This window comes from Lacerta agilis, chromosome 5 (genome assembly GCF_009819535.1).
Source record: "Lacerta agilis isolate rLacAgi1 chromosome 5, rLacAgi1.pri, whole genome shotgun sequence".
Classification (NCBI taxonomy): Eukaryota; Metazoa; Chordata; class Lepidosauria; order Squamata; family Lacertidae; genus Lacerta; species Lacerta agilis.
In genome coordinates, this window is record NC_046316.1 from 35,221,972 (window position 1) to 35,240,827 (window position 18,856).

General features: G+C 39.2%; 1 protein-coding gene across 1 annotated transcript in view; it reads left to right on the forward strand.

The window, feature by feature from the left end:
- LOC117046856 (heparan sulfate glucosamine 3-O-sulfotransferase 1-like) overlaps window positions 1-18,856 on the forward strand; it is an 83,203-nt gene that overhangs the window by 51,204 nt on the left and 13,143 nt on the right. The gene's annotated exons all lie outside the window — the stretch shown is intronic.

The following is an 18,856-nucleotide window of genomic DNA, read 5'->3' on the forward strand; positions in this document are numbered from 1 at the left end:
TATTGTATGCTGCATGTTTTCCTTTGTACATATACTTATTCTGTATTATTTTTGTTTGTTTATTGTGGAATGGTTGTTCAGTAACTAAATATGGCCTTAATACCAATTCTAGGGAATTTTTAAATAAAACATTATCATCATATTCCTTAAAAATTAGTTTATATTTAAGATGTAAATGATTTAACAGTACTTTCTTCCACATTTGGTAGTATTGCGGCGTTTACAATTGGGAGATAGTATTTGGCTCTGTATTAAGGATGTTATTTGTAGATAATAATATTTTGGTTTCTATTTGCTGTTGTGGGCTGTCTGAGGCATAATAAATTGAAGCTAAAGCTGTGGCTGGACAGTTTCTGGGTTTGGAAATTAGAAAACACCCTGGTCTTTATAGGGTTGCACTATACTTATAGGAGCTACTGTGTAGTCTGGGATTGCTCATTTACTGAAGGCCAGGGTTTCTGCAATGGTTCAGAGTACTGTTTCCCAGCTATATCTCATTCCAGACATGGATAGCCTAGCCCACAGTAAGGCGCACTCAGATAACTTCCCATTTGGATTACTGTAATGTGCTGTGCATAAGGCTTCTCTGAAACAGGAGCTGGCACAAACTGTGGTGACTCAACTTCTAAGTGGATTCTAGAGCAACATTGCGCTCTCAGCCTCCTCTTTACCAGGCTATCCAATTCCCTCAAAAGGCTTGGTTTCCAAACACTTTATCATCTTGAGCGCCCTCCTCTGCACACATTTCAGCTTGTCGATATCCTCTTAAATTGTGATTTGCGGAACTGGACACAGTACTCCAGGTGTGGTCTGATCAAGGCAGAATAAAGCAGTACTATGACTTCCTTTGATCACGACACAAAACTTCTGTTGATGCCACCTTAGAATAGCTTTAGCTTTTTTTGCTGCTGCATCACACTGTTGACACCTGTTAAGTTTGTGGTCTACTAAGACTCTTAGATCCTTTTCACATGTAATGCTGGCAATCCAGGTGTCCCCCAACTTATATTTGGGCAGCTGGTTCTTCCTGCTTAGATGTTGAAGCTTACATTTGTCCCTATTGAAATTCATTTTCTTAGTTTGAGATGAGTTCTCCAACATGTTACGGTCATTTTGAATCCCGAATCTGTCTTTTGCGGCATTAGCTATCCCTCCTAGTTTAGTGTCATCTGCAAATTTGATGAGAATCCCATCAATTCCTTCATCCAAGTCATTTATAAAGATGTTGAACAACAACGGGCCCAGGACAGAACCCTGCAGGACCCTACTTGTCATTTCCCTCCCAGGGTGTCAAGGATCACTTAATGAGCACTCTTTGGGTTTGGTTATTCAACCAGTTACAAATCCACCAAATGGATACCTCACCAAGTCCACATTTTACCAGTTTCTCCACAAGACTGCCATGGGGGACTTTGTCAAAAGCCTTGCTGAAATCAAGATACATTAGGCCCACAGTATTTCCCTGATCCACCAAACTTGTATATTAAAAAAATGAGATTCATCTGGCATTACTTCAAGTTAGGGGTCTAAATAAATAAATAAATAAAATTATCAGTACATTCCCTTTTCTCCACCTACCACAGGAAAGCTATGTTATTAACATGTGTGTTTAAACACAGAGTTGATACACTGACTACGGTTGACTCTGTGTTTATGTATACTGCTTTACTGTTATAATTAGCTGCATGTATACAAGGATCTGCTTACCTTTCTTTTTTTTAAAAAAATCCTTTTCCATTTCTTGCAAATTTCAGTGTAAAGAAAGGTGCTCGACTCATTATATTCATTAAAAGTGAGTATACTCATTAAAACTGAAATGAGAATTTACTAGTTTGTAAAAAGGGAAAAATATATAATTGTAACAACTCTATCTCAGCATAGTTTGGCAATAGCTTATTTTAATATTGTGCAATCAGATTGTCACAGTTGTGGCACAGAATAGATCCAGGACAAATTTCTTTAGTGTTCAGAATAACAATCAAAACTGAGATACCACTCTAAGCCCTAATTTAAGATCCCAGGTGTTTAGACTAATCCCCTTACTTTACAGATGCTGGTTCCCTCTTTAAAAATGGGTTTGGAGACAGGCTTCAAGAAATCTGCAATATATAAAAAGCAATTCTGCAGTCAGAACTACAGAAATTGGCATATTTCTGGACTCTTAGCAATAGGAATGTAAGAGGGCAAACTGGAGGACACTTCTCAAGTATTTGACCTAATTGGAATATAAAGAAAGTGGATAGAAAGAAGCTTTTGTCCCACTTGCATATCACAAGAACCCAGGGCCATCTATTGAAGTTGAACGTTGGTAGATTCAGGACAGAGAAAAGGAAATATTTCTTCACATAGCACATACCTAGCTAAACTATGGAATTAAATACTACATGGTCTAGTGATGGCCTCCGACTTGGATGACTTTAAAAGAGGACCAGACAAATTCATGGAGGATAACACTATCAATGACTACTAGTTGCAATGGCTGTGTACTACTTCCGGTATTAGAGGCAGTACGTCTCTGAATGTCAGTTCTGGGGAGTATGCGTGTGAAGTGCTGCTGTCCTTACCTCCTGCTTGTGTGTGGTTGGCTACTCTGAGAACAGGAAGCTGGACTAAATGGCCATTTTGGTCAGATCCAACAGAGTGGTTCTTAGCTTACACACTAGGGACAAGCAAGCATCCCCAATCGTTGGCTGCACCAACTGGGCTGATGAAACCTGAGAACATCTGGAGTGCCATGAGAAGCATAACCAGGCATTCAGTTGCCCATTATAGCCTGAGCTGCATGCAGAAGTGGCAAAACAGGGAAATGCTTTCTGTCATGCCCCATGGGGATCCCACAGTATGTTGGTAAACGCTATATCTGTGGTGGACTGGGTGATCTTTGCAAAAGATAATTTATAAAGTAGCTCTGCATTACGAAGACCAAGTATGTAAAAGCGGCCAATATCAATAAAACCCCCAGATCAATAAAAACATACTGGGTTCTTCATTTTCAGCATTTGTAGTGCTTTTCTTAGAATGGATACCTGCAAATGTAGTGGCCCACATTCTCTCATTTATTCTTAACTTTGAATTATGTCATGTATTTATAAAACAGTAGCTTATTTTAAGAAACTACTAAAATTGAGTTAATTAACTTCTTCTTTTTCAATACTATCCTTTCATAGGTGACAATTCTGTGTGATGGATAAATGATGAAAAAAATTGCAAAGTTCTTCCCAATATTAATTAAAAAGTGACCAAATGCTGAAAATCGCAAACATGTCATGTATATTGTAAGGAATATTAATCAAGGTCTGACAAGTTCAGCAGTGGTGAAGTATCACATTTGGAACAGAGAATTAAAACAGCCTCTCGGTGATTTTGTTGTACAACTGACAAGAATATGTTGAAATAATTAATATATATGCCCTTTTTTCCCCTTTGAGGAACAGAAACCACTTACTGAAATAAGAAAGATCTGTAATTTGGTACAGTAGTACTGTGAATTTGAAGAAACCTAATGACACATTGTGCAATTTATATCTTTGTACAATTGCCTGCAGGTGTTTTTTTTTAAGTCTGGAGTTTAAATTTAGTATTATACTCAAAAATGCACAGGAAAAATTGAGCTACATATATGATAAGCATACTTATCATTGTAATAAATAATATTGCAAGATGTAATAAGAACTGTTGGGTGTATTTAAGAACTATAGAAGCTGATGGAAAAATAAAACACCATCCATCCCTTCCTTGTGTACAAGAGGGAATCCCCATAACGTCTGAACGTGCTGCTACTGGGTTAGGTTCATTGCAGCTCACCTGCTTACCTGTGAGCTGCTCATGCTTTTTATGATGGTAGCCTGAACGCCAATGCTTGAAGATGACTGGGACCTCTGGATATATCTATAAAAGGTGTAAGACTATTACTTGGTACAGTGGTACCTCGGATTACAGACGCTTCAGGTTACAGACTCCGCTAACCCAGAAATAGTACCTCGGGTTAAGAACTTTGCTTCAGGATGAGAACAGGAGATCCCATTAGCTAAAGTGGTACCTCAGGTTAAGAACAGTTTCAGGTTAAGAACGGACCTCCAGAACGAATTAAGTTCTTAACCCGAGGTACCACTGTATTTGGAAAGGGTTGAATTGTACACCAGCCTGTTTTTGCCTGGGGGGGGGGTGTCTTTTTAATTGTTAACCACTTAAAACATAACATATATTTAAAATCGTGCTCAGGGGAAAAAAAATAGGAAATTAAATTGTGGCGTGTGTAAATTGTGTTATTTTGAAAAGATGCTACCCAAGATTGAAGTTGTTTTGTTCAGCAAATTCTCCCGTCATGTACCTTTGTAAAGCAAAACAAAAACAAAAAACTAGTTTATCACAGTGGCTGGTTCCTGGCTAGGTCTGAAGAACAGACAACGTAATTTCAGTAATCACCAACTAATTGGCCCTTGTTCTTTAAGCATTTATAATTACAGAAGTATTTTCTTCCTTCAATCCCTGAAGTGGTCCATTGTATCCCGCATGGATTATGAACATTTAACTATTATCTTGTAGATTATCAATACATAATTAAAATGCTATTGGAGATAAAGCATCATTCATTTCCCCCCCAAGGGTAAACATGGTGGGGAAACAGATCGTTCTGTTAACTGCAAGTTAAGTAAAAAAAAAAAAAAAGAATATCAAAACAATTTATGCCAGGGAAGGGCGGGGTGGTGGTGATGATGATGATGATGGAACACCTCTGGTATCTTTTGGAGGAAATGATGGGACTATCTAGTTTAATATGCTTGATAATTTTTCATTTCATTTCACTTTTAATTTGTATACCACCTTTCCATATTGCTATACACTAGGTGGTTTGCAACAACAGAATATAAGAATCACACACCTTATAATAATCTGATCCAATACAAAAAAGTCGTAATATAATAAAAACATAAGTTTAAAATAAACAACTTATATGAAATAAAGTAATGTTCAGTAATCCATTTCCTCCATTGCCTCGCTGACAATTCCATTCCCCAGAAGGTGGAAGAAGCAACAAGGAGTTCATCTGTCTTGGACCTGGTCCCCACCAATTGATCAGGAACTGATTGATGAAGTGGAAGTACTGGGAAACTCAGGAGGAAGCGGCAGTAAGAGCTGTTCAATAGTGGAACAGACTCTCTTGGATAGGGTTGCCATATTCTAAAGAGCAAAAAAGAGGACACATCTGCCAACTTCTACTTTTTAACTATGGGTGATTGTGACAACCCTACCCATGAAAAAAGAGGATGTGTCCTGGGAAAAGAGGACATATGACCACCCAACAGGTGGTAGCCTTAGAGGTTTCATGGCCTTCTGTCATTGATGTTTTAGTTGGGTCCCTTCCAACTCTGCAATTCTATGATTCTATCATACAATAGTACACAATAAAAGTAATATAATATAATGCACAGGGCAGCAACTCTGTTCTGAAGGTTCCTCAGGCTGGGGGTGGGGGCAGCACAGGTGAAACCAGTCATCCCATGAGAACAGACAAAGTCCCACACCCCTCACAGTTCTTCCTTTGGAAATACCACCCCCCAAAGGCTCCTGGGGCTGGAGGGTAGGGCAATGGAAGTGGGGGAAACCATGGCCAGCACAAAGTGTCTCACCCCTCACAGAATAAATGTTCCATTTCTTCAGTTAAGAACCCTCTACATTGAACCCATTGACACTATTATATTTTAATATATTCTAAAACTCAGTTTGATCTAATTGAGCCTGGTCCTGAATACTAAATATAGCTTTACAAGACTATGAACTACACATTAGAAAATGCTGGTTCTCAACATTCTTCTCACATGAAATTTTGTACTTCAGATTCAGATTCCTGAGTACAAAATACAGTGCCTTACATCTATTGTAGCTGGAGTACTTGCGGTTAAACATCTGCTTTTATCTGCCAAAAAAACTGGTGACAATTGAAACAGGATCAAGCCTCAGCTGGGATTTTTGCTGAGAACTAGCCTTTTAAGCAAATGTGTACAATTCACATTGACGCAGGGCATATGTGTTAAACATCATTGGAAGCTCCTATCTGTCAAGCCTGCTTTGTACCTGCTTAATTTGATAGACAAAAAGGCACAAGATGCACTCTTCAGAGAAGTAATTCTATTTCTAATGCTGGCTGTTCTGTTGGTCATTGGATCAAACTAGGAAAATAGTGTTGAAATAATCAACTCCACCAAGCACTCATTTAGAACAAATGTAGGATAATCTGGTGATGGGGGGGGGAATTACATACAAAGGTAGACAAACCTATGACCAAGGCTGCCCTGCAAATTATCTCATTACTTGTTTACTGTTTTTAAAGAGGCACTTTATAACCATCAAATGTACAGTACATTTTATTCAAGTTCTATGGTTCATTTGAATTATATGATGAGCAGCTAGTACAGCATATTTTAATTAGATTGTTAGAGTAGGGAAACAAGTTACTCTTAGAGAACCAAACAGGAGAGACAGTGAATTCTGTCTAGGGTCCATATATGCAGATTGGAATAATAATACAGAGCCAATGTTCCTAACAACTCCTGCTAACGTGATTCTAATGAGTGAAAGATTTGGTGGATAAATTTTGGCTAACATTGTAGACAAGTTACATGAATGTAAGGGAGCAGGTACACATAACTGAAGAGAAAAAGAGGTGCCAGTACTCACCATGAAGTTGTTACCGTAAGTGCCACACTTTTTAACAAAAACAAAAGAGGTGCCGGCACTGCATACCCTTGCGTACCCCTTGAAGAAGAAGGAAAACACTGCAGAAGAGCATTCTGGAAAGCTCATGCTTGATCTAGCCAAAACAGGCATATTAGTTTAAAAATTGACGCCTCTTACCTCTTTGTCTGTGGTAGTGAACAGTACAAAGAAAGTTATGAATTGGAAAATAGTTAGCTTGCATTCATGCAAATTGCTGCTCTGGGTCACAACCTTTTTCTCTGTAGGGAACTCCACCACACATAAACATTCCGTATATGATACACTGTTGAGTTTATGATATGGTTCATGATCTAATTTATGCACCCTAAAGGATGCTTTGTTTCCTTTCTTTGGCCCCTAAATATAGCATCAACATTTCTATAGTCTTCTCATAACTAATATTCAGAGAATTGTAATTAATGATTAAGTACAGTCTTTATGGATCTTGCTGCCTACTCAGTCACATAGAGACTTGCTCTGAATCCCATAAGCAGCTATATAATATGCAACTGTAATGTGAATAATTATTCCTCTGAAAGTCCTATAATTATGGTTCCTGAAACAGTCTTATTATTAAGTCATCTTAATAGAAACTCAAAGCAAAATTGCCTTGAGTTTTGTGATGATATAAATATTGTTCACTGAAAACTTGAGTGCTTTGTCTCTCTTTACAATGCAGCAGAATAAATACGTGGTTACAGGGATTTCATAGAAAACTTCCAGTGTGATCTTTTGCCCAGCTTAAATCCACTAAGGCAGGACAGAGCTACCACTATGATGGAGGACAACACCCTCCATCACTGAGGAGTACAAAACTGTGTCTTGCCCAGAGCTTCACTAGTGGAGCACGATCAAGGGTGAGAAATCATTAGCTCAGTGTTACCCTAACCCTTCTTGTTTCCCTTGTTGGTTATGCTCCTAGGACAGGCTGGGTAGCCGGTTGGGATGATGTTTGAAAGAGGACATGCAATGGAGATTTTACTGGAACAATAACCAGAAGACACAGGCCGTTGATCAAATGATTATAGGAGAAGTGTGGCTGGAAAGAGTGATGGGAGGATGTTTAAGGAAAGGTGTCATGGAGTATGATCGAGTCATGAGTCAGCTAATTACCTGCATTGGTCTTTTCATTCATGCACTTACATTTCTGGCTACATAGATTCAGGGTTATGTTTCTCTTCCTAGTCTTAGTTCCTAATAGCCCATAAAGGCTGGGGTGTTTTCCATGCTAAATATGTGCTTTCTCACACATCCGCAGCTGCATGTTGAACATGCATGGGACTCAGAGGAGGGATAAAGAAAGGGGTGCTAAAGGAATTTTTTGGAAACTTTTAAAGCAGGTTAAATGGTAATGAAATTAAAGACAGAGTGAAGCACTTTTTAAAGTGTCTTTTGGAAAGGGTGGTTCAACCATCAGTTCATTTGCAATTCTAGAGTTAAACAAAAAGGTAGCTAATTGGGGCACATTCCTGATCCTTAAAGCACAGAGGATTAGAAAAGTTAGGTTTGAACTTCCCCAATAAGTTATGTGTTGTATTTTTATATTATTGTGGGCTTCATACTGATTCCAGGGATTAGCAGGTCTTCACAGGAGCTAGTATGATCATCTACTCCTCTTTTCTATCCTCTTCCAGCTGCCTGAGTTTTACAATGTGGAAAATGTGGACCATTCTTGACATAGTTATATAGAGGAGTCAAACATTTTTGCCCCATTTGATGGCCTCAAAAGATCACCAAGATGAGGAGGGTAGAGGGTGCTGTTCCCCATTTTAGTTCGTCTTTACTATTTAGTTTCAAACCACTATGCTTTGCATATTAGCTAATCCTGATACTAGGTTTGTGTTAAATGTTAAATCTCAGCAAGGGGGATATCTGGTGGTTCCTTTGTCATTCCTCGCTAGCATTCTTGGCCCTTCAGAGATATTATGCAATGTTTCCTGCTGCTTCCTTAACAACATGAATCTGCTGGATTTCTGTTGCCCTATGGCTCCCACACATTTGCATGTGCCATAGGAAAGTGGGAGTACTTACACTTAAAACAGTTCATGGTTCCTGAATTTTCAGTTGATGCAATTCTTGACAGCAGATAGCTTATTGAACTTGTTACTAAATCGCTTCTCCCAACAAATGTCCTGAAGCAATGTTATTTACAAGAATAATTTGCAAACTAAAATAAAATACAGTAATGACTTTTTTAAAAACACATAGGCATGAAAGTAAAAAAAATATCCAATCATTGGTGCTGCCCAAATGCCTGAGAAAACAAAAGCATCTTTGCCCGTGCCCAAATTGATGACAAAGTTGGTGCCAGGGAGGCCTCACTGGAGAGAGCATTCTGTAGACAGGAAACTACTACAAAAAAGGCCCATTCTCATCACTTATCAGCAGTGAGGAGCAAGAACAAAAGTGGTCACCAGTACCCATCCTTAGAAACTAAAATTCATCCATTAACCACAGACCAGATAGCACTCTGGATGCCTCTGGAACCAGGGGTGCCAACTTTAATAAAATATTGGGGTGGGGGAAGGTAAGCCACACCCCACATAAGTTATTGATCACAAGATGCACCACACACACACAGTCTGAATGGCAATGCCCATCAACTTTGAGGGGAGGCGGCCCCCTCAAATATTTTTTGGGGAATGGTGACGGGACCTTGTTGTCCCCTAGGAGTTGGCTCCTATGTCTGGAACATTACCTGCTACAATAGCAGACTCCAAGCCCCTATGAAGCTCCTCTTTATTTTTATTATCATTGTTGACAATGTATCCTTTAGTCGGTTTTGCATTTGTTTAATTTAATTACTCTTTTGCATACACACACTGAATAGCAAGCAAGACCTAACCATGAAACTGGTTTTACTTAGTAAATGCTACCACCACAATGTATCTTGCAATGATAATGCAGCATTAGAAAGAATAGCACAACATACAAGAGTTAAGGTTTTGAGAGAAGGAAACTGTTCTGTCTTCTTAAATGTATTTCTGGGAAATACCCATATATATACACACTGTATTCAGAAAGAACTGCCATCATTAACTGATAGCCTGCATTCTTCAGTTTCATTGCTTTCTTAGTGAGTTATAAACAGAAATAACTCTTTCTATTTATTGTATAACTTACAGTTCAATTTCAAATCTGGATTTATTGTCCCCTGTATGTATGTTTCTGAGGTATGGAGATTTCACGTTTTATAAATAATTCTGAAAAAGAGAGTTGGTAATGATGAAATTCAACATAGCATCATTTTAAAAGAATAATTACTGGAGAGGGAAATACTAGGATAGGCTACAAAATATATAGCAAGTTTTGCCGATCATAAGCACAAAGGGAATAAAAAACTCAAAAAGTAAGAGGTAGTCAGATAATATGATCAATGATGATTTCTAAACAGACATTTTTACCAAAATAGTTTCCACATTTGTCTTTTTAATGTTTAATGATTGATACAACCCTGGTCTTTTGATCCAAGAAATATATGAAGAACCTATGGAAACTACAGTATTTGAACATATATTTAGCTGACCTCTAAGCCTTTAATCCCTACATTTTTATGTTCAGATAAAGAGGTACAAAAAAGCAATTTTAACCCAGAAAGGAATACTGAAAATAAGTGTTGAAAGGAATAGTATGGTAAATCAATCAGCATTAAATCAATTCTGAAAGCATTGGATTAAAAGGAGTGTCTGTATGGCCTTTTAAGTGAAGGACAGCATGTTACCTTCTTGAATGACCATAAGAGCACTTCATGATAATAGTTAAGTTATCAGATTCACTGCAACACTTTTTCATTAATCTTATAAAATGAAATATAGTAGAGAAAGGCCAGAGTCAAGCACGAGCATTTGCAGATCAGCCCTAAAGATCTATGGGGGGGACAGATGTCACAGCCAGATTTCATTCACTTTTATAAACCTAAAACAGTGTACTGTCAAGGTGGGTTAAAAAAAATCCAAATTACATTACATTATTAAAGTTTAGATAATTTGCAGTTCTAAAAATCAATATGTTTTTAACTTGCTCTTGGATTGGATTGTTTGTTTTTTATTGTTTATATTGTAAAGACCTTTGACTACAAACAACAAAGCTAAGACAGAGATGTGCTCTTGCATTTAAACTCCCTTGAAGCCTTTAGCTTTTCTTGCACCTTCCTTCCTTTTGCGGTTGTCATTATATGGGAAGAAAGGTTAATTTACTTTTATTTATTTATTAGCAACCAGTGTGGTGTGGTGCGTTGGGTTCTGGGAGGCCATGCTCCTCATATTGGGATAAGACAAGGCCATGGCCCTGGCCCAAGCAGCTTGGGTGTATCATTTGAGATGTACACCCCAGGTTCCCTTGAAATGTTTTGGATGATACTGGGATGCAGCTCTTGAAGCAAGCATTGTCAGGTGAAACCTGGGAAGGATGCTCAATCATCAATTTGGAAAAATGCAAGAAATTCTGGGGTATATCTTTCAAACTGCATACTGCTTCACTGGTGCCCTTAACAGTATTCATAAAACACAGACGCTAGGACCAATTAAAATGTCACCAACTAATAGGCAAGTGATTGATTTCTGCTAAGCTGGAATGTTAAGCAAAACAACAGTGGCTGGGGAGCTAGGCATGATGTCGAAGCCCCAAAGTCAGCAGTTTATTTTAAATCTTATAATGGAGCACAGGAGGTGTTATGAAGACTTAACAGTGCAGTTCCGTGCAAGTCTGCTCAGAAATATATCTTAACTGAGTTCAATGGGACTTACTCCTGGGCAAATGTTCACATAACTGCAGCCTTAATTAGATCAGACCCTGCTAGGTGCTAAACTGATGAAACATACTGGGAGAAGGAAAATATAAACACTAATAAGTGCTTTGATCCATCTCCAGCACTCAGCAGAACCCACAAGCTAAGGCAGAAAAAAAAGAAATATGGTATCAGCAAAGCTGGATACTAATTTTAGGTGGTACACTAAGTTAAGAATTAATAAAGGGCAAATTAGGTGCATGTTTGTGTGTGTCTACTGCCAATGCTTAGCTTTTTCTTTTCTGCCACTCATATCATTTTACTGAACTTCATGTCAGAAGAAGAAGAGAGCCAGTGTGGTGTAGTGGTTAAGAGCGGTAGACTCATAATCTGGGGAACCGGGTTTGTGTCTCCACTCCTCCACATGCAGCTGGTGGGTGACCTTGGGCTAGTCACACTTCTCTGAAGTCTCTCAGCCCCACTCACCTCACAGAGTGTTTGTTGTGGGGGAGGAAGGGAAAGGAGAATGTTAGCCGCTTTGAGACTCCTTCGGGTAGTGATAAAGCGGGATATCAAATCCAAACTCTTCTACTCTTCTTCTTCTTCTGGAGAACTTGAAAGCTCACTGGTTTGTGGCTTTTACTTGGTCCTAGTAAAGGTATCATGCTACTGGGGATATTCTGGATTTTATTTTATTATTATTTTTGTCCCTAATAGACCAACACAGCTACCTACAATTTATGTGTTCTTTGCTGTTGGGCTGCCTGTGGCAAGGTAGAGATTTTAAATTGTTTTGACTTGCTCTCTTTATAAATGTGTGGTTGTTCCAGTTTACTCAGTTGCACATGGGTGCCAAGTTTATTTTACTGTTAGACGGTTACCTGTTTAAGCACTGGTGCCTATGAACAGGTAGCTACACAGAGACCATAGAAAATGCAACAGTTTGTGTGACACAACTTGAAAAGCAAAGAAATGGTTTGTCTCTTCATCATCATTAAACCGTGCTTTATCTTCATCATCATTAAACCGTGCTTTAGTTCATACAGTTGTAAAAAGAGGCTAGCATGAATATAGTTGTGCATGAAGAATGCCCCAGCTATTTCAGTACAGCTAGAATAATGGAATTTAATGCCAGCTCCTTCGGTGTACATCCCTGTATGTCAAGCTTCTCTCTCTGGCCCTCAAGACTCTCCCAAAGTTGTTCCTCCTCCTCCTCCTCAGCCACACCCATTATCCCCAGGCCACACCCTCCCTGAACCCTCCCTTGCATTGGACCCTCATTATGTCTCTTGCCTGCCTGGGTGAAGGATTGTGTGTGCAAATCTATTAGGCTGTATGAAGGTAAAATTTACATTCCTTGCTCTGCCCACATTTGCCTCCGGCTCTGCCCACCACTGGGATACAGCTCCTAAAAGGCTGCCCACAAAGGTATGCATCCCTCAGGCTGAAAAGTTTTCTCCATTCCTAGTTTACATGGTTGTGTATTTGTGTGTGTGTGTGTGTGTAGGAATTTGTCAGTATGATCCAAGGATAAAATAGCTCCTATATCCTCCAGATGGCTTGTCAAAGACTTTGTTAAGGGGTACATCAAGTAGTAACACATTCAGAATTAATCTTCATTGCTTCTGTTTCCTATGTTCACATGAAGAATGTAAGCCCATTGCTCTACATTCTGTTCCTTGTGTATCTGATTGAGCTGGTGCCATGTAATTTTTGTTAATGAAAATGTCTTTCTGATCTCAGCCTGTTTTCTTTCCAGAAATGCAGTAGTCAGTTTGTATCAGAGCATCTACGGCGTGTGCTTTTGTTTGACTTGGCTGCTTTTCATCCACTTGTCACCTTTCCTCCAGCTTCCAGATTAAATCGTCTTATATCACATTTATCATTTTCCTTAGCAAAACAAAAAAGCCCTGAGTGCATATTAGTTGAGGTGGATTACAATCAAGATTGTTCTTTTCCTGATGTGTTGCGCACAAGAAAAGAAATTAAATGACTCTAAATTATTTGTTGTTTTCCTGTTTGCTGGCCTAAATTATGAGATCAGAGGCATTTTATGACAAAGTTTCAGTGTAACCTACCTAATTAATTGAAATGAAATAATCTTAAACATTTCTTCATGCATGTACACATGTTCTTTTTTTAGTGTTTACTTTACAAATGAGTTCTTAGCCTGGAATTGCCATTTGAAGGTTTGGCAATTGTCGTGAATTGTTGGTTTCATACCTCAATGTAGTAAATGAGCAGTTCACATTTATTTGTTAATAATATTGTTGCCCATTTCTCACTATGAGGTTCCTGGGTGGGTTACAACAATTTAAAAAACAAACAAAAATGAAATCAGTTAAAATATTTCACAGATGAAAGAATATGAGTGAGCCCTAAAATATTTACCTGAGGTGTCAGGGGTCTTATATTCCCCAAATTATGATCGAACCATATTATAGCCAGGGCAAAAATTTGAAGACTAAAGAAGTTAGTGTCACATGCTAGAAATGTTACCTCATGAAAACTAGGTTCCCAGTGCAGTGTTTCTAGAATAACAGGAAGACATGGGAACATTTTCAGGAAGGAAGGACAAAAGTGGGAGTGGCTTTCCTTCACCTCCGCCCAACGTAAAGGTAAAGGGACCCCTGACCGTTAGGTCCAGTCGCGGACAACTCTGGGGTTGCAGCACTCATCTTGCTCTATAAACTGAGGGAGCCAGCATTTGTCTGCAGACAGCTTCTGGGTCATTTTGCCAGCATGACTAAGCCACTTCTGGTGAACCAGAGCAGCGCACAGAAATGCAGTTTACCTCCGCCCAAGACCACTTGCCAACTGTGGTAGCCTAACTAGGGGCAAGTGGGAGTAAAATGGATGGGGAGGAGAGAACGCAGGAGAAAAGGAAGAGCTGTAGCTCAGTGGTAGTGTGCATGTTCTGCATACCGAATGTCCCAGGTTCGGTCCATGGCATCTCCAATTACAACTGGCTAAAGTGTCACAGAGCTACTGCCAATTGGAGCAAACCTCAGATTGCAGCCCGTTTGTTCTTGTTGTTGTGTTTGCTGAAATAAAGTACTGCTCTGCCCTAAAGTGCCACCGCAGCCATGATTGTGATAAAAATGTAACTTGAACTTTTAAAAATGGACAGTTGGATATTTAGCACTATTGATACGACATATATTATTCCAAATTCACAACACTTGAAAACATTAGTCAAATGTTCTACAGAACCAGATCTACACTTTGTTTAAAAGTATAAATCTCTCAGGAGAGACCTGCCTTTGTTCCAAATTACACTAAGGTCATCTGTCTAAACTCCAAAAAGAGACCACTGACCCATGTATCTTCAAGGAGATCAAAGTCTAAATACAAATAGAATAGTTACATACAAATGGATAATGACTGTTGTGACATTTCTGTGTCCATAGTTTTTAGGAGCACTAATCTGTCACCTTAACTGAAATGTCACATTGAAGACTTTCTAGGCAATCGGGCAGAAAATTCCTATTTTTCATGACTTATCCTTGCTTCATAGGAGAGGCATGGCAGATAAACTTTCAGCTATCCTTTTTATATAATGCCAATGAAAAACGAAGGCCCTTCTATAATGGAGACTTGTACCCTTTTAAATTCCCATTTGTGAGGATGAATTGATATTTTTTAAAAATGTAAAACCCTTTGCATCCTAGAAGTCTTTAAACACATACCCAAAATATTGGTTTGTAGTCGCAGGGTGAAAGGAGCCTTTTCTGCATGGCAAGTCACTGTAGATAAATAGTTCTCCACAGGAGGGCAGTCCTACAGTGTGGACAATAGTTAGCTAGATGGACCTTTGTCTGAGTTGGTACAAGACATCTTCCTTCCAAACATACAGTACATACATACATACATACATACATACATGGTGCATTAAGAAAGAAGACCAAAAAAATGTATGGCAATGGATCTCAGGGAGAAGATGCAGGCAGGGAAGGAGACAGTAAAGGAGAAAGTACTGAAAGGGGAACAAAGAGACACTATGGGTAGAGGAGAGAAAGGAGTTGTCTCAGGTCCAGAATGTCTAAATACAATTGCATAGTGGTTTCTCCCATGATAGTGCATATTTGACTTACATGTGGTTATCAGTGCTGCCCCTTTCTACTGATATCTACATCAAATTATACTTTTTGTAACTATTTATTTACTACATCCATTTAGAGAAGCGTTCCTTAAGTGGATACATGCCATTAAGTTTCTAGGCACATTCAAAGTAATGTTCGCTATTTTAAATATGATGAATGTGGATTTCTTCCTACTGGTTCATGAGATGAGGGTGCAATTCTACTTGCATTATTGTAAGATAGTGGCATTGCAACCCAACGTGTCTACAGGAGTGCTTTTCTTCCCTTTCCCCAAAACTTTAGTTAAAATCTCAGAGTTTGAACATCAACAATCCTAATGTAGTCCATTGCTAATTTGCAGAAAAAATGTAGTAAAATGTTACTGGAATGTATTGATTCTTAGGTTGGTTTCCACCAATATGATTTTAGCAACAAGAAAAGCAACTACACAGGTGTTGAAAGTTTCTACAGTATTACTGCTGCTTTGTCCAGCTCACAATTTCACTCCAGTTTCTCCTACCTCAATGTTAAGATGTATCAGTGTCAGCAGAATTATTTGTCACAGCTAAAACTTTTCCAAGCTCTAATTATATTGCACCCCATGGATTTCATGCAGCTGGAGGCCTTTCTTATCACTTTATAAACTCAATTTCTGAATAGTTTTAAAAATCCACCATATTAATTCAGATTGAACTGAAATTCAGCACTGAAAGTAGTTCAGCTGACAGTGTTGTAAAGTAGAGAAAACTCCTGAAAATAATACAGGTGTCATTGTCACATGTTAAAGCCCTTAATTACAATATAAATCTGAAGCGGGCAGAACACAATATAGTTGATCTTTGGATGATATGTAGAAGATCACCAAGGATTTCCGATTCCCAGTTTTTTTAAAATGTTAACAACCTTTTTCCAAATTAAGTTGCTGGAACACATGGCTTCGGGTTTTTGGTGGAGTGGGGTGAGGGGTAGGATCAAGAATGCATTTTGAGTGAAAGGATTGTGACCTCAGTACCAAAACAAAATCCTGCGCTAAGATTCACTCAGATGCCCTCTTCCTTAATTCTTTTTTTTTTTTAAACATATTTATTGATTTTCCAACATATATTTCCAATTACCAAACAAATTACAATGCCAAATTAATTATACAATTCCAATTATAACAATTCCAATTATGCCAAATTTTTAACTTGTGAATTCCCCATGTCTCGGACTCCGGAGCGCTTTCTTATGATCTTTTCCAGTTGCTTCATAAAGTCAATATTTTCACAGCCTCTGATAAATGCCAGCAAGCAGACACTCTTATAGTAAATAATGTCTCTGTGTGGAAAAAGCCATCCTCTCCCAATATCGCATTTCGGCTGACGCCATCTTGGAAGTCTCTCATAAATCAAACTTGTAAATCAAACTGCGACACACCAATTTCTTCCCCTGTGAGCCGTCCCCACTCCTTTCCGGGAGGGCCAGACCCTCGTAAATTCCACTATCAATCGTCCATCAAATCCGGCTTCTCCCTTTGAAGTGGTGTACAGCTCCACAGGCTATCATCAGCACTCGGCAGTTAATTCTAGCTGCGTCACAGCCAGCCGAGGATCCTCCATTTCTGTTGAGTCAAGTCCAGATCAAGTTTCACCTCCACACAGTTTATTTTTGTAATTTCCATTCTAATTTCCATTCTGTCTTTAAAGTCCACTTGCCATTTGCCTGTGAAAGTGGATTTTCTAGGGGGAGGTTTCGCCCGTGTTAAGTAGATATTGAGGCAAAACAAACGGAGATTCCAGAGCTTACCCCCCCTTCTTTTCCCTCCTTCACATACCAATGTAAAGTCCGCGTCTTCTTCCAATCTTCATTCTTAATCACTCAGGGCTGCAGTTAGCAACATTCTTCCCACTCCTTTGTCCGAGACATGCCCAAAATCTTTAAACAAATTTATATATCCAATTAAAGGGAGCGTGCACGAACGGGGCCGGCTCCAGGAGCTGCATCTGAAAACGAGCCCTATGTGCCCAGACTCCCCCACCGGTCCCGAAGGACCCAAAGCGGGTTAAGGAGTACCGCGGGCAAAGGCAGCCCTCCCCGTCGTCCCGGGGAGGTGGGAGGCTGCTTACTCCCATCGCAGCCGCCAAATTAACTCGTGATAGATAGCAAAGATGTTAAAGTCCGCCATCCTCCCGCTGTGCACGCCGGGAACTGCCCTCTTCCTTAATTCTAAGTGGATGTCTGCCCCTTGTCCTAAGCCACTATTTTGTCTCCAGCTGGTGGATCTTGGGGTGTAGCAAAATGCAAAATAGCTCTCTCAAGCTTGAAGTTCATCTGTCTCTATTCTAGAGTGCTTTTTTAAATTATTTTTTTTAGCAATGTGCAGTGGCTTCTGAACCAGGATGCCTCATAGCATTTCAGGGCTTGTCCCAGGTGAGACAGGGTTTCTACAAGGTCCCATAAGTTGAAGTGGGGAATCCCAAAAGCTTTGTTCTATTCTGATGACTTGGTTGCAACCTACCCACCCACCCATTGCTATCATTTTTTGTGTGTGTGACAAAGGAAACCAAGTTCACAAGAAATGCCCTTGATTGAGTAGGAAAGTGTAGGCAGAGAGGGAAGGAGGGATAGGCCATTTTGACTGAGAGGTTTAGAATTTAACAGGGCTGTCCAATCACAATGCTTCATGGGAGAGAAGTTGAGAGAAACATATATGTATTTGTCTCAAATGCTCATTGTTATTTAACAAGTTTTCTCTCTTGAGCAGACATAGAACAGTTCTGCTGGATTAGGTGGTATCCCTCTTCCTACTGACTATACATTTGAATCATTTTCAAATAATGCATTACATCTACCACCTTTATTTTCATTCTGTTTCTTTTTTCTGTTCCAGTACTTCTGCACAATTTTTAAAATTAATGTGCAGTGTTGTTCCTCTTTTCTCCTACTTTCAGTTTTAGGGCTGGTGTTCATGTGTGATGTTCAGTTTGTTCTTCCTGTATTTTCCTTTTTAGTAGAGTTTTTATCCTCTCCCCACTCTAGATCTGGGACTTCTCATGTGAATCTTTTTCAATTAAAATGAGCTATTTTATCTTATTTTTCACTCAGCTTGTTTCTCTCGTGCACTCAGGCCCAGCCCCCAGTTGTGTGTGTGCCTTTCTCTGACTCTGCCAGAGTGAACTGGTTAATTTCAGCCCCTTTTAACCAACACACACACACACACCACTCCTATTCATGAGAGCCACATGCGCCTGGCAAGCCATGGGGTGCCCTAGCCCCCAACCCTACTGATAGGTTTAGAGTTTAGACAAATGACTGGTGGGTCTGGTAATGGCAGTAGCAGAAGTATTAGCAT